Genomic DNA, 15,684 nt, shown 5'->3' with positions numbered 1-15,684 from the left:
AAAAGAGAATTTTAGACCAATATCCTTGATGAACATTGATGCAAAAATCCTCAGTAAAATACTGGCAAACCAAATCCAGCAGCACATCAAAAAGCTTATCCACCATGATCAAGTGGGCTTCATCCCTAGGATACAAGGCTGGTTCAATATACGCAAATCAATAAATGTAATCCAGCATATAAACAGAACCAAAGACAAAAACCACATGATTATCTCAATAGATGCAGAAAAGGCCTTTGACAAAATTCAACAACCTTCATGCTAAAAACTCTCAATAAATTAGGTATTGATGGGACGTATCTGAAAATAATAAGAGCTATCTATGACAAACCCACAGCCAATATGATACTGAATGGGCAAAAACTGGAAGAATTCCCTTTGAAAACTGGCACAAGACAGGGATGCCCTCTCTCACCACTCCTATTCAACATAGTGTTGGAAGTTCTGGCCAGGGCAATTAGGCAGGAGAAAGAAATAAAGGGTATTCAATTAGGAAAAGAGGAAGTCAAATTGTCCCTGTTTGCAGACGACATGATTTTATATCTAGAAAACCCCATCGTCTCAGCCCAAAATCTTCTTAAGCTGATAAGCAACTTCAGCAAAGTCTCAGGATACAAAATCAATGTACAAAAATCACAAGCATTGTTATACACCAACAACAGACAGAGAGCCAAATCATGAGTGAACTCCCATTCACAATTGCTTCAAAGAGAATAAAATACCTAGGAATCCAACTTACAAGGGATGTGAAGGACCTCTTCAAGGAGAACTACAAACCACTGCTCAAGGAAATAAAAGAGGATACAAACAAATGGAAGAACATTCCATGCTCATGGGTAGGAAGAATCAATATCGTGAAAATGGCCATACTGCCCAAGGTAATTTACAGATTCAGTGTCATCCCCATCAAGCTACCAATGACTTTCTTCACAGAATTGGAAAAAACTACTTCAAAGTTCATATGGAACCAAAAAAGAGCCCGCATCACCAAGTCAATCCTAAGCCAAAAGAACAAAGCTGGAGGCATCACGCTACCTGACTTCAAACTATACTACAAGGCTGCAGTAACCAAAACAGCATGGTACTGGTACCAAAACAGAGATATAGATCAATGGAACAGAACAGAGCCATCAGAAATAACGCCGCATATCTACAACTATCTGATCTTTGACAAACCTGAGAAAAACAAGCAATGGGGAAAGGATTTCCTATTTAATAAATGGTGCTGGGAAAACTGGCTAGCCATATGTAGAAAGCTGAAACTGGATCCCTTCCTTACACCTTATACAAAAATCAATTCAAGATGGATTAAAGACTTAAATGTTAGACCTAAAACCATAAAAACCCTAGAAGAAAACCTAGGCATTACCATTCAGGACATAGGCATGGGCAAGGACTTCATGTCTAAAACACCAAAAGCAATGGCAACAAAAGCCAAAATTGACAAATGGGATCTACTTAAACTAAAGAGCTTCTGCACAGCAAAAGAAACTACCATCAGAGTGAACAGGCAACATACAAAATGGGAGAAAATTTTCGCAACCTACTCATCTGACAAAGGGCTAACATCCAGAATCTACAATGAACTCAAACAAATTTACAAGAAAAAAAACAACTCCATCAAAAAGTGGGCAAAGGACATGAACAGACACTTCTCAAAAGAAGACATTTATGCAGCCAAAAAACACATGAAAAAATGCTCACCATCACTGGCCATCAGAGAAATGCAAATCAAAACCACAATGAGATACCATCTCACACCACTTAGAATGGCAATCATTAAAAAGTCAGGAAACAACAGGTGCTGGAGAGGATGTGGAGAAATAGGAACACTTTTACACTGTTGGTGGGACTGTAAACTAGTTCAACCCTTGTGGAAGTCAGTGTGGCGATTCCTCAGGGATCTAGAACTAGAAATTCCATTTGACCCAGCCATCTCATTACTGGGTATATACCCAAAGGACTATAAATCATGCTACTATAAAGACACATGCACACGTTATGTTTATTGTGGCATTATTCACAATAGCAAAGACTTGGAACCAACCCAAATGTCCAACAATGATAGACTGGATTAAGAAAATGTGGCACATATACACCATGGAATACTATGCAGCCATCAAAAATGATGAGTTCATGTCCTTTGTAGGGACATGGATGAAATTGGAAATCATCATTCTCAGTAAACTATTGCAAGAATAAAAAACCAAACACCACATATTCTCACTCATAGGTGGGAATTGAACAATGAGAACACATGGACACAGGGAGGGGATCATCACACTCTGGGGACTGTTGTGGGGTGGGGGTAGGGGGGAGGGATAGCATTGGGAGATATGCCTAATGCTAGATGACGAGTTAGTGGGTGCAGTGCACCAGCATGGCACATGTATATATATATGTAACTAACCTGCACATTGCACACATGTACCCTAAAACCTAAAGTGTAATAATAATAAATAAATAAATAAAATTTAAAAAAAAAAAGAGAGAGTAAGGGCATAACATTTCCAACTACATCTCCCACTCTGAGTATGTGATATGATAGGAGTAGTCCCCAAAGAGGCTCTCTTTGCTAATACATAACATTTTTTTCTTTTTACCATTTCTGAAAACAATCCATCTTCCAGACCATGGAGCTTTAAATTGGAAGAAGTACAGAAATACCTGTGTGGAGTCTCCTGTAGGCTATTGTCTGGGTGTTGGTTATGCTTGAGAATTCCACATTAGTTTAGCCTCTGCATGGTTTAGGAACCCCCAGCCAGGACAAGCCCAATATTTTGGCAAATTATAATTCAGTTTTCAGCAGTTTTCTCACCTCCATAGTGCCCTTTGAAAATTCTCACTGTCCCTTTACTTAAACCAAAAGAGAAGAATGGCACTTATTTGATGGGGCCAACTTGTCGTTACCTCATATAGTACCACCTTTGTCATACATCAGTTTCCCACATATGCAGAATTTCCTAGATCCCCTTTCCTGTTTAACAGTTGTTTGTCCCAACCAATACCATATTGTCTTCATTACTATATAGCTGTATAAGTTGGTATCTGGTGAGCTAATTGTATGTTCTTCAAAATTACCTTAGCTCTTCTTGACTTTGTCTTTGCTGTAAATTCTAGGATCCGTTTGTTATGTTCCATGAAAACACTTGTTATTTTTATTGGCATTACTTTGGGTTTATAGGCTAATTTGAGAATTAACAGTTTTGAAAAATTTACTCCTTTCATCTGTAAACATGTCTCTCTGTTCATTTAGAGCTTTTAATGTCCTTCAGTAATGTTTTACAGTTTTCTCCGGAGTAGTCGCTTACATTTTTTATTAGTTTATGTCTAAGTAAGTTAGTTTTTCTTTCTACTATGAATATGACTTTTTTGTTACATTTCCTCATTGACTATTGTGTATAGGAATGCCATTGGTCTTTATGTTGATCCTTATATCTAGCAACCTTGTTGAACTCCCTTACCTAGTTATAATGGTTTGTCCAGAGATCTGTTGGAATTATATTAGTGGCAAATAAGAATAGTTGTTTCTTGCTTTCCAATCTTTGTACCTTTTTTTTCTTGTCTTATCCTTATTTGGCTAGGACTCCAGTACAATATTGGATTAGAAGCAGTGGTACAATGCCAAAGAACTTAATTATCCAGTCTCCTCAGAAAACCTCAGAATATAACACAGCCCTAGAATGAACCCTAAGCATGTTATAGTGTAGCCCAAGTATAATCTTTATTGTATTTTTAGGCCAACTAATCATCAACTTAAATTTCTCCTTTTTCTTGTAAAGTATGTTTATACTCTTAGGCAGAAAATAAGTGGCATTTGCTCTCAGCCACCACTTATCAGTCAAAACTAAATAAAATAGTGGGTCACAGGAATACTGCAAAATTTAGAGTATCCATGTGTAATTAATTTTCTTACTCTATGTCACTGATTCTCAACTGGAAGCGATTTTGTCCCCAGGAGATACTTGTCAGTGTCTACAGACACTTTTGGTTGTCACAACTGGAAGAGGGTTCTTCTGGCATCTAGTAGGTAGAGAGGTAAGGGATGCTGCTAAACATCCTATGGTGTACAGGCCAGCCCCCCAACAAAGAATTATCTGTTCCAAAATGTCAATAATGCCAAGGTTGTGAAATCCTGCTCTATGTGAGTGACTTATTGTATCTCATAAGTTGAATATATTGAGCTTGGCTGTAGGAAAGAATTCGGTTTATGTTTGGCAAGGGACTTTAACTTTTCCCTGGAAGTTAACCTTTCTTACAGAAGTTTAACCTACTGGCCAGAGGAGATAAATTAATAGCATGGGAATATATTCATAGCCTGGACCATAATATGTTATTCTTCAAGTTTTTGTTGAGTTAAATGCTACATGTTTCAACCTAAAGTAGATTTGTGGGGACATTCTAAATGTGTGCAGACCTACAGAAATGTTTGTCTACCTCTGTATGGTTATTCCAAGTCTGAAAAGATAACCCCAGTAGCAGTAGGACAAAATAGGTTATCAATATGTCAGGCTGGATTATTTATTTAACTAATCAGAGCTTTAATTAAACCAGAAACTATTTACTTTTTGTTATTATAATAGTGTTATATCCACATTATAAAAAGTTCAATTACAGAAAACTATACAGTAAAAAATGCATGTCTGACCTATCAAATTCCCATCTCCAAATTTAATAAAAACATCTATCTTTGACTCAATTCCTGTAGTGCTAGCCTAGTTTCTTTCAGTCTCAGGCTCTGAAGAATGATTTTTCACCTCCCTCAAACCTTTGCCCAATCTAAGACCCTTACATATACTCTAGTACTGTCAGAGCTAAAAGCATAAAAATTATCGTCCTTACTCCACATAGACTTGTGATGCATTGGTTACATTATTTTTTATTTGGTCAAATTAGCTGTAAAAATGATTATAAGAGAGTACTTTGAACAAATATATGCCAACAAATTGAATAACCTAGAAAATGGACAAATTTCTGGAAACTCGAAACCTACCAAGACAAAATCACAAAGAACATCTGAAGAGACCTATAACTAGTAAGGAGCTTATAGATCAGTAATCAGAAACCTCCCAAAAAAGAAAGACCGTGAACCTGATGGCTTCACTGGTGAATGACAAAACATTAAAGACAAATTAATACCAATCCTTCTAAAATTTTTCCAAAAAATTAAAGCTGAGGGAACACTTCCTAATTTATTCTATGAGGCTAGCATTATCCTGATACCAAAGTCAGACATAGACACTACAAGAAAACCACAGACCAATATCTATTATGAGCAATTTATGCAGAAATCCTCAACGAAACACTATAATTTTAATTTCAGCAGCGTATTACAAGGATTATATAACATGACTGAGTGGGATTTATTCCTGAAGTGCAAGGATGGTTCAACATGAAAATCAATGTAATACACCATATTAACAGAATGAAGAAAAAAAATCTCAGTCGGTGCAGAAAAAGCATTTGACAAAATTCAACACCCTTTCATGGTTAAGAAAATAATAATAACAAACTAATAGACTCTACCTCAACATAATAAAAGCCATATATGGAAAACCCACAGCAAATACACTGAATGGTGAAAGACTGAAAGCTTTTCCTCTGAGATCAGGAACAAAGCAAGAATGTACACTTTCACCACTTCTATTGAACATAGTACTGGAAGTTCTAGCCAGAATTGGAAAGGGAAAGATAAAATTATCTCTGTTCACAGATGATATGATTGTATATGTAGAAAACCCTAAAGATTACACACACACACTATTAGAACAAATAAATGAATCCAGCAAAGTAGCAGGATACAAAGTCAACATAAAAGTCAGTCACATTTCTATATACTAACAATGAACAATCTGAAAATTACAAAATTCCATTTACTAAAGCATCAAAAAGATTAAAATAGGAACTAACTTAACCAAGGAGGTAAAATATTTGTGCAATGAAAACTATAAAACGTTGCTGAAAAAAATTAAAGGCAAATAAATGGAAACATATCACCTCCTCCTGGATTGAAAGACAATATCGTTAAGATGTCAGTACTCTCAAATCAATATATAGAGTCAATGCAATCCCTATTATAGTGTTTTTAACAGAAATAGAAAACCCCATTCTAAACTTCATATGGAATCTCAAGGGACCCCTAATAACCAAAACATCTTGAAAAAGAACAAAGCTGGAAGACTTATTTCCTGCTTTCAAAACTTACAACAAAGCTACAGTAATCAAAGTACTGTGGTACTAGCGTAAAAACATAAACCTACGGGATAGAGAGCCCAGAAATAAACCCTCGCATATATGGTCAAATGATTTTTGACAGGGTGCCAAGACACTCATAAGGAAAGGAGTCTTTTCAGATGGCACTGGGGAACTGTATATCCACATGCAAAAGAATGAAGTTGGATCCTTAGCAAACACTGTATACAAAAATTAACTCAAAATGAATCAAAGACCTTAATGTAAGACCTAAGCCTGTAAGTCTTACTGAAGATAACATGGGGCAAAAGCTTCACATCGTTGAATTTCGCAGTGACTTTATAAATATGACACTAAAGGCACAGGCAACAAAGGGAAAAACAAATTGGACTTAATGAAAATTTAAGATGTGTGTCATAGACAATATAAACAGTAAGACAGCAACCCACAGAATGGGAGAAAGCATATGCAAATCATCTAGCTGATAAGGGATTAATATCCAGAATGTATAAAGAACTGAAACTCAGCAACAGAAATAATTCAGAAATGGGCAAAGAACTTGAATACACATTTCTCTGAAGAAGATTGCCAATAAATACATGTTTTAGAATGCTTAATATCAGTAATAATTAGGGAAATGCAAATCAAGGGTACAGTGAGATACCACATCCCACCCATTGGGATGGCTACTATCAAAAAATAAATAACAAGTGTTTGGTGAGGATGTGGAGAAATTTAAAGACCTGATTGGATTGTTCAAAGTAAAGCTACAAAGACAGTAAAAGGAAATCTCTGTGAACCTGGATGGGAAAGAACCTAAATCCCTCAAAGCCCTTCTGTAAATACAAAAAACAGGGTTTCTATTCAATGGACAAGACAAAGTTAACAGACTGGTGAAAATTTGGAAGAAAACTTTTGGAGTTTATAAGAGGAAAAGATTAATGTCAAGAAGATACAGGATATTTTTGCAAAATAAAATGAGAAAACAGCTAGCAGATATGAATAGACAATTTATAAAGGGAAGTCTAAATCATGAAAAAAATGCTCAACCTCACTAGTAGAGAAGTGCAAGGTGAGAGCTGTCATGTTATATATGTTTTATCAAATTGGTGAAAAATAGCCAGATAATACCAGTTATGGTTTGGGGAAAACTGGAATCCTCATGCACTCAGCAGATGAGGGTATAAACTGATGAGGCCATGCCAGAGAACATCTGGACAGTATTAGGGAAATCATGTATGTGTATAGAGCACAGGAATAAGGATTCTGATGCTGGAATTGAACTGCCTGGGTTCAGACGCTGGCTCTGTCACTTAACTAGCGGCAGGACCTGGAGCAGGTAACTTCGTCCCTCAATCTCCTCATCAGTAAAATGTGCACAGTGTCAGAACCCATGTCATAGAGCTGTTGTAAGGCTAAACTTAGCTGATAAATCTCAAGCCCTAGAGCAGGGCTAGCACATAGGAAACACTTGGTCAGTGTGAGGGAGATTAGTGTCATTGTTACACTGTAACCTACTAGCTGCTCTTGGAATCAGGCACTGGGAGTGAGATTAGAAATGAAGGGGAAATTTTACATGGAACAGTTACAAAACAGTCATAAAACTAGTCACAAGAGTCAGGTCTTTGCAGTTACCTATGAATTAAGTCACAGTGAACTAAGGAGTGTCTTCACCTGTTTATCGAATATAGAAATAAACCAGGCATATTCCTTGTGAACAAACTAGCAAGGAGAGGAAAACCTGAAGAAAAGCCACCTGTAAAACAATTCCCGTGGCCGAGCGTGGTGGCTCACGCCTGTAATCCCAGCACTTTGGGAGGCCGAGGTGGGCAGATCACCTGAGGTCGGGAGTTTGAGACCAGCCTTTCCAACATGGTGAAACCCCATCTCTACTAAAAATACAAAAATTAGCTGGGTGTAGTGGCAGGCGCCTGTAATCCCAGCTACTCGGGAGGCTGAAGCAGGAGAATCGCTTGAACCCGGGAGGCGGACGTTGCAGTGAGCGAAGATGGCTGCTTTGCACTCCACCCTGGGTGACAGAGTGAGTCTAAAAAAAAAAAAAAATTCCCATTTATTATTGTTTGGGGTTTTTGAGGGGGGGTGGTTGGTTTGGGTTTTTGTTTTGAGATGGAGTCTCGCTCTGTCACCCAGGCTGCACTGCCGTGGCGCTATCTTGGCTCACTGAAACCTCCTTCTCCAGCGTTCAAGAGATTCTCATGCCTCGGCCTCCCGAGTAGCTGGAATTACAGGTGCACACTACCATGCCCAGCTAATTTTTGCATTTTTAGTGGAGACAGGGTTTCACCATGTTGGCCAGACTAGTCTCAAACTCCTGGCCTCAAGCGATCCGCCCACCTTGACTTCCCAAAGTGTTGGAGTACAGGCATGAGCCACCACGCTGGCCTTGTTTTGTTTTGTTTTTATAGAGACTGGGAGTTGCCATGTTGTCCAGACTGATCTTGGCCTCAAGTGATCCTCCCGCCTTGGCCTTCCAAAGTGCCAGGATTACACACATGAGCCACTGCGCCCAGCCTATTGTTAATTATTAAGAGGAGTATTTCAGCCACATGGGTTAGATCACTGGAGGGCCTTGTATAAAATGCAGACTTCTGAATGCCACCCCACCAGCCAAATCAGAATCTGAGGCCAGGGTCTGCTGCACACTAAAATTTGCACCTGATTTGCCCACAGCCCAAGTTAAACTAGAGGTAACAGTTGCTGCATTTGCTTTATTTATTGCCTGATTGTCAGACCCAAGCTTTTCAGAAACCATTGGCATCTGTGTTAAGCTGTTGTGGGAGAAAGACAGACAAGCAGGCTGTCATTTTTATTGCCAGAAACTATTCTGAGATTTTAATGTGAAAAGTGGAAATTTTTTAATTGAGTTAGAAGAAAAACCTGGAGATTTGTGAACAATTAACAATAGGTGCAATCAATGAACCCCCCGCCAGCCGTTAAGTCCTCTAGTAGCCATGTTTTATGACTTTATGTAACCTAAATCGTGTTTTAACAAATCTTAACCACAAAACATGGGGTTAGTATTTCCATTTTAAAAGAGAAATGACTACACTTTTGAGGGTGATTGTATCTCCCTGGATCTTTGAATTAGACAGCCTAAGAAAATATCCAAATATGGCCTGGTGCAATTTGAATTGAGACCTCTGATTCTAGGCCAACTTGCTAGGGTACGGTTAATGAAGTTCTGTCTCATTCCAAATCAAAATACTGTACTGTACTTGTAACAAATTCTATGTGCTTCCTTGCTTTTACTTAAAACCGATTCCCCTCTTAAAGGAAAACTCATTTCTGTCTCTATGTTTTTCCTTCTCTAAAAAGAGCCTTTTATTCTGTGTTTATATTGGTTAAAGTAGCCTCCAAGTGCCCTTTGTTGTTTGAGCTGCCTGGTAGCAGGAGGGCTTCTGCAGTCCTGGGACTTTCCCAGGGGTACATCTTACTATTGTTTGAAAGTGACATGAGGTTCCCTGTTACAGCACAAGCTTATTTTACCCACTCCCTCTCTCTGAACTCACAGAAAAGGGAAAAGGACAGTTAAGAGAACATAGATGATGAGAGTGTTTCATAACATACTGAGCTGTGCATTTTGAAGCAATAAAGAGGATTTTTCCAGTAACACTAATCCACAGCAATTTAGAAACCATCAGTACATACACCTGTTCCTGAAGGCAGTCATGAGCTTTCCAGGCTCCTTTACTTATGGAAGAGAAATACCTCCAGTAGTGCCTAAACCAAATAATCTCTCTTCCCTTATACTTCTATTGTTAGAGTTTAACCTTTCATGTTAGCCTTTTTTTTTTTCATTTTTTGTCAGTGTGCGTCTCACTTTTGGATTTCCACTTAATCTTTCATTTGTTTACAGTGCAGTTGTCTCCCTTCATATTTTATTTAGATCAGTGGTTCTTAAGTTTGGCTGCAGTTTAGAATCACCTAGTGAGTTTTTAAAAGTCCCAGTTCTCAGGCTGCACACCAGACCAATTCTATCAGAATCTGTGGATGGGAGGCCAGGCTAGGATCCAGGCATTAATAATTTTTGAAAGCTCCCCTAGGTGACTTGAATATCTAGCTCAAGTTGAGAACCAATATTTAGATTGTTGGTCTATAAGCATTACAGAGACTTTTGAACAGTGGTTCTCAAACTTCAGAGGGCAACAGAATCCCTGGAGGACTTATTAAAACACAGAAATTAAAAATTGGATTAGAAAGGGAAGCATCAGAGGATCCATCCTGAGCTCTGCGTGAATGTGAATGGGGTCCCTTCGATATCATGATTATATGAGTTGGGGGATGGGAGGGCACCAAAGAAGACACCACCCAACCCTTAGGAAGCTCAGGATCTTGCAAAGGAGGTAGAGCTCACACCTGGGCAGCAGCAAGTTTTCTGAGCAGCCGTGAAGCAGCAGGGAGACCCTGGGGCTGACAATGCCTTTACTCCCATTCTGTCAGAGGTGTTTGAACCAGAGCAACTCCATCTTGAGTAGGGGCTGGGTAAAATGAGACTGAGACCTACTGGTCATCTGCATTACCAGATGGTTAAGGCATTCTAAATCACAGGATGAGATAGAGGGTCGGCACAAGATACAGGCCATAAAGACCTTGCTTATAAAACAGGTTGTAGTAAAGAAGCCGGCCAAGACCCACCAAAAGCAAGATGGCTATGAGAGTGACCTCTGGTCATCATCACTGCTACACTCCCACCAGCGCCATGGGAGCTTACAAATGCCATGGCAATATTAGGAAGTTACTCTTTATGGTCTAAAAAGGGGAGGCATGAATAACGAATAATCCACCCCTTGTTTAGCACATCATCAAGAAATAACCATAAAAATGGGCAACCAGCAGCCCTCAGGGCTGCTCTGTCTATGGAGTAGCCATTCTTTATTCCTCTACTTTCTTAGTTAAATTTGCTTTCACTTTACTCTGTGGACTGGCCCTGAATTCTTTCTTGCACAAGATCCAAGGGCCCTCTCTTGGGGTCTGGATCAGGACCCCTTTCCTGTAACAGTTCCATCTGGGGCAGATCACCTAACCTCCCCTGAAGTTCCATGCTGACTTCTGCAAAATTGGAACATTAACAATGTTTTGACTGCTTGCAACAATGTAGTTACTCGCAAAAGGATTATTTGAAAACATCCATAATTCCCTTTCCCCCTCCCTAACAACAAAATATTTTGAAACTACAGAAAGAAAAAATTGTTTTGTATTTGAATGTGTTAAATAGGGCCATTTCCTCTCCAGTTCACTATAGTCCCCACCACTCACTATAGCCTTCTTTTTTTTTTTTTTTTTTTTGAGATGGTGTTTCACTCTTGTTGACCAGGCTGCAGTGCAGTGGCACGATCTCAGCTCACTGCAACCTCCACCTCCCAGGTTCAAGTGATTCTTCTGCCTCAGCATCCTGAGTAGCTGAGATTACAGGCATACAGCACCACACCTGGCTAATTTTTGTATTTTTAGTAGAGACGAGGTTTCACCATGTTGGTCAGGCTGGTCTCGAACTCCTGAGCTCAGATGATCCACCCGCCTCAGCCTCCCGAAGTGCTGGGATTACAGGCATGGGCCACCGCACCCGGCCCCTATAGTCTTTTGACTGATGTTTCTTTACCAACTCAGGTGTTGTCATGTGATGCCTAGAACTGGGCATCCCATCTTATGACCAAGATAAAGGCTGGCCCTTGAGCAAAGCTGGTCCTCAGAGAACAGAAGGGAAAGTTGGAAAGAATCTAGGCCCATAATGATTTTCTTGTGCTGCTAAACTAACCCTACAAGAGCCTTACTTCTGGACTTTTAAGAAAGAAAAAAGAAAAATGGGAGAAAGATAGGGAAGACAAAAAAAGGAGAGAAAGGAGAAAAAAGGGAGAGGAGAGGGAGGGAGGAAAGAAGGAGGGAAAAAGAGGAAGAAGAAAGGGGGAAAAAATCAGCCACCTTTAAGAATTTTACATGTGCTGGTAAGAAATAATATAGCTTAAAAAATAGATTTCTGCTTGTGTAGCCCAATTTATTAATTTTTAAAACTATGATCAGATGGTATTGACTAGTGGTCTCAAAATAAGGGAGAGAAACACCTATTTCTTGTGTCATTTTTTATTAAAGCAGGGAACAAATGGGACCTTCACAGTCCATAAAGATGAAATACCCCCAAACCAAACCAGAGTTCACTGGCAAAGCAAAGCAGTGTCCTTACATCTCGGAGGGCCCTGACCCGCCTCTGTCCCAAACCCCACCAGCAGCAGCTCTGCTAGAAAGGGAACATTTTGTTCCTTTATTGTGGTAAACCAGACCCAGGGCCCTGCTGGTTCTCAAGTCAGCTGTGAGGCTGGCACGCTGCCTCTTGGGGTTAGTTTGGCCCCCACAGCAGGACCTGGGGAAGCAGCCATGCCCTCAGCTCCCTTGGGGCCCTGTCTTCCATTCCTTAACAGGACCAGCTTCTTCAGAGACTCTGGACTCTCATAAACGTTGAAGCCAGATTGTTTCCCTCTTTGCTTTTGTTTTGATGTATTTTTAAATAATTAGGCTTTTACTCTCAAGTATTTTCATTCTCCATCACTGGCTGAGGGGCAGCTCTCACACCACACTAGGGCAAGGCATGCTACTATGGTATCTAGTAAACAGTTGCCAAACAAAGCCAAATGTTCTCTTTGGCCAAAGCCAAAATCAAGTTCTCTTTTGTACTTGTTGTTCTTCCATCTGCCCTGAGCTATGTAATAGCTGTCAAAATATGTCACCTCCTGCACCTCTGTGCAGGGTTTAAGAAAAGCAGCTCCTTGGACTTTTGCCAGCGACTTCCTTGCAACATCTTAATTATCCATTTTTTGCTTAACAAGTCAGTCTAGAAAGAACTGCTTCTTTTATTCTTGGAAAGTAAGTACTTGGGAATGTTCAATGAAAACCAATATGTGCTGAACTCCTGCTCTGTGCTAGGTTCTGGGGAAGGGAAGGCAGTCCCTGACCAAGGGGATCTCACAGTCAGTGAGGAGAGTGTCCCCTGAGGTCGCTGGGAAGAAGCAACACATTTCCCTGTCCAGTGGCAACTATCTCCTCATCACGTAATCCCTGCGCCCGGAGCACAAACTCATCCTAAGCAAAGACAACCGAGCAGCTGTTCTCCTGTTCACCACACCTCAGGTCCTCACTACTTTCCTACTGATACCATTCTAAGCTCCCAACGCATTTTGTGAAAGTCAGTTTGATTCATCATATAGTCATTGGTTCTAATGTTGTGGTTCTAAGCTTATTTTATACATTGTATATAATTTATTCTTTCTAACAACTCTGTACAGTAGAGATACTTCTTCTTGAATTACAACCAGAAAATTTGGAGAGGTTAAAGAATTTGCCTATAGTCACCCAGTAAGGAGGTGGAGCCAGGATTCAAACTCTGGACTGATTCTCGGCCCTGGTGGACACTGGCTTTCAGAGCTGTAACTTGCAATTTTGGTGCCCAGAACCAGCCGCACAAAAGCTCCGCAAATGACTTTGTGATTTATTATGAAACTCAAAGAAAGAACAACCCAGCAGCTTCCTACTTTAATTTTCCTTGCTAATGACAGTTTTCAGCTGAAGAAATCTATGTGCTGTCAACATGTAAATATAACCTTTTTTTTTTTTTTCCAATGTCTGTTCCCGGGACAGAGCCTCCCAGTAGGCCTTGCATTGTGCTGCATGTGGTCCCTGGAGTTTTACAGCCTCACTACAGACACAAAACAGAGTGGTTAACACAAGCAATCCCGAATTCATAAATGTGCTGGATGCCCATGCTAGACTAAGAAAGTTCTTCGTATTCAGGAGAAACACTGTGGCCCTGAGAGGCCAGGGAAGGCCAAATGGAAGAGGAGAGTTCACGGGTGGGTAGGATTTAGGACCAGGGGAGAATTGCAAGCAAGTACTGGAAATATACAGTTGAGGCTGAGAAGAGCTCACACTGAGAGGTGGCAACACATAAAGTTGGAAAAGTAGGTTGGAGCCAAATTGCTCAGGACTTTAAGTGCCAGAAGGAGGAGTTGGAGAATGGAAGCTGGGAGACCAGGCAGGAAACAGCCATACTCCAGGAAAGAGACAGCAAAGGTCTGTCCCAAAGTGGGAGCACAGGTAGGAAACAATTGAGAGGCATTTTGAAGGATGAAGGCTCCTCTGTCTCCTGTGCCCAGGAGCCCTGCCCTCTGCTAGGCAGTGGGACTAGTAATGCTGATTAACTGATCTGCCAGTGGATGCATTGGCCCTCCCTGATGACCCAGCACCCTTCTTGGAGAAGAGTGGGACTCTGGCCCCCTCTCCCTCCATGTTCAACTGCCCACATCACTCAACTCTTCCTGTCCACCACACTTACCCTCCCAAGTGCATTTCCTCATCTGCAAAAACAGCATGAGAAAGCTCCTTCCTAAGTTTATTGTGAGGCTGAATAAGGTCATGCATGGAAGATGCAAAACACAGGGCCTGGCGCTTGTAACCACTCAGCAGATGGGAACCGCCAGCATGAATATTCTGCACCCTTGGTCAGCTGGGACCCGTTATTGAGAGTGGCTATTCTCCTCTCTCTCTGTGAAACATTAGACAGTAGCAGATAGCTGAAGGTGAAATAAAGCAAGTTTGAAGTGTGGTCTCTCTCTGGGGCTCCTTGTCAGGTAAGTTGGACATAAGCAACTTCCTAAAAAAAGAGCCAGAAGTTGTTTCATTCTGACCGTGAAGCATGACTTCACAGTTTCTTATTCTATACATTATACAGACAGACTTTTCTTCCTTTTTGTGTTTATACTATGATATCTTGGAGCCAAGCTATAGCAGAGCCCCTGGATAGGAATTTAGGATGCTTTTGGACCCCTTCCATAGAGGTCAAGTCCTGGGAATACTGGAAGGGCCTTCACACAAGAGCTCCCTCATCCCATCCCCGTATGTCCTGGACATAGAAAGAGAGGAGGAACTAACATTTAACGACAGTGTGCTGTGGATTTGACGTGTCATGTTATGTAACCCTCACACCGGTCCCATGAGATAGGGATTGATATCTGCATTGTTGTAAATAAGGAAATAGTCTTGATTGAAGGGCCTTACACAAACTCACACATCTAGTCATCACTGCAACAAACATTCTGCCTCTTGTACCCCTGGCTGAAGCTCCTTATTTCCTGCATACACTCTTTCTCCCAGGGCTGCTGAGGCCACATGGTAAGCCTGCTGCTGCTGTTACTATAAGTTTCCTTTTTCAATGTGTTTTTTAGGAGATGAGGCCTCGCTGTGTTGCACCGGCTGGAGTGTCATGGCTATTCACAGGCACAATTGTAGCTTACTGCAGACACGAACTCCTAGGCTCAAGTAATCCTCTTGCCTCAGCCACTCGAGTGCAGGGACTACAAGTGTGTGCCACCATGCCTGGCCTGTTACCATGACTTTCCAGTTCAGCAAATTTTTTGTAATAGGATGATTGAGAGGTTTATAGTTCCATAATGGTGGCTGGCTATAATGATTACCTATAACTATATA

This window comes from Pongo abelii, chromosome 1 (genome assembly GCF_028885655.2).
Source record: "Pongo abelii isolate AG06213 chromosome 1, NHGRI_mPonAbe1-v2.0_pri, whole genome shotgun sequence".
Lineage (NCBI taxonomy): Eukaryota > Metazoa > Chordata > Mammalia > Primates > Hominidae > Pongo > Pongo abelii.
The sequence above is the reverse complement of the archived record's forward strand: the minus strand, read 5'-3'. Positions refer to the sequence as shown.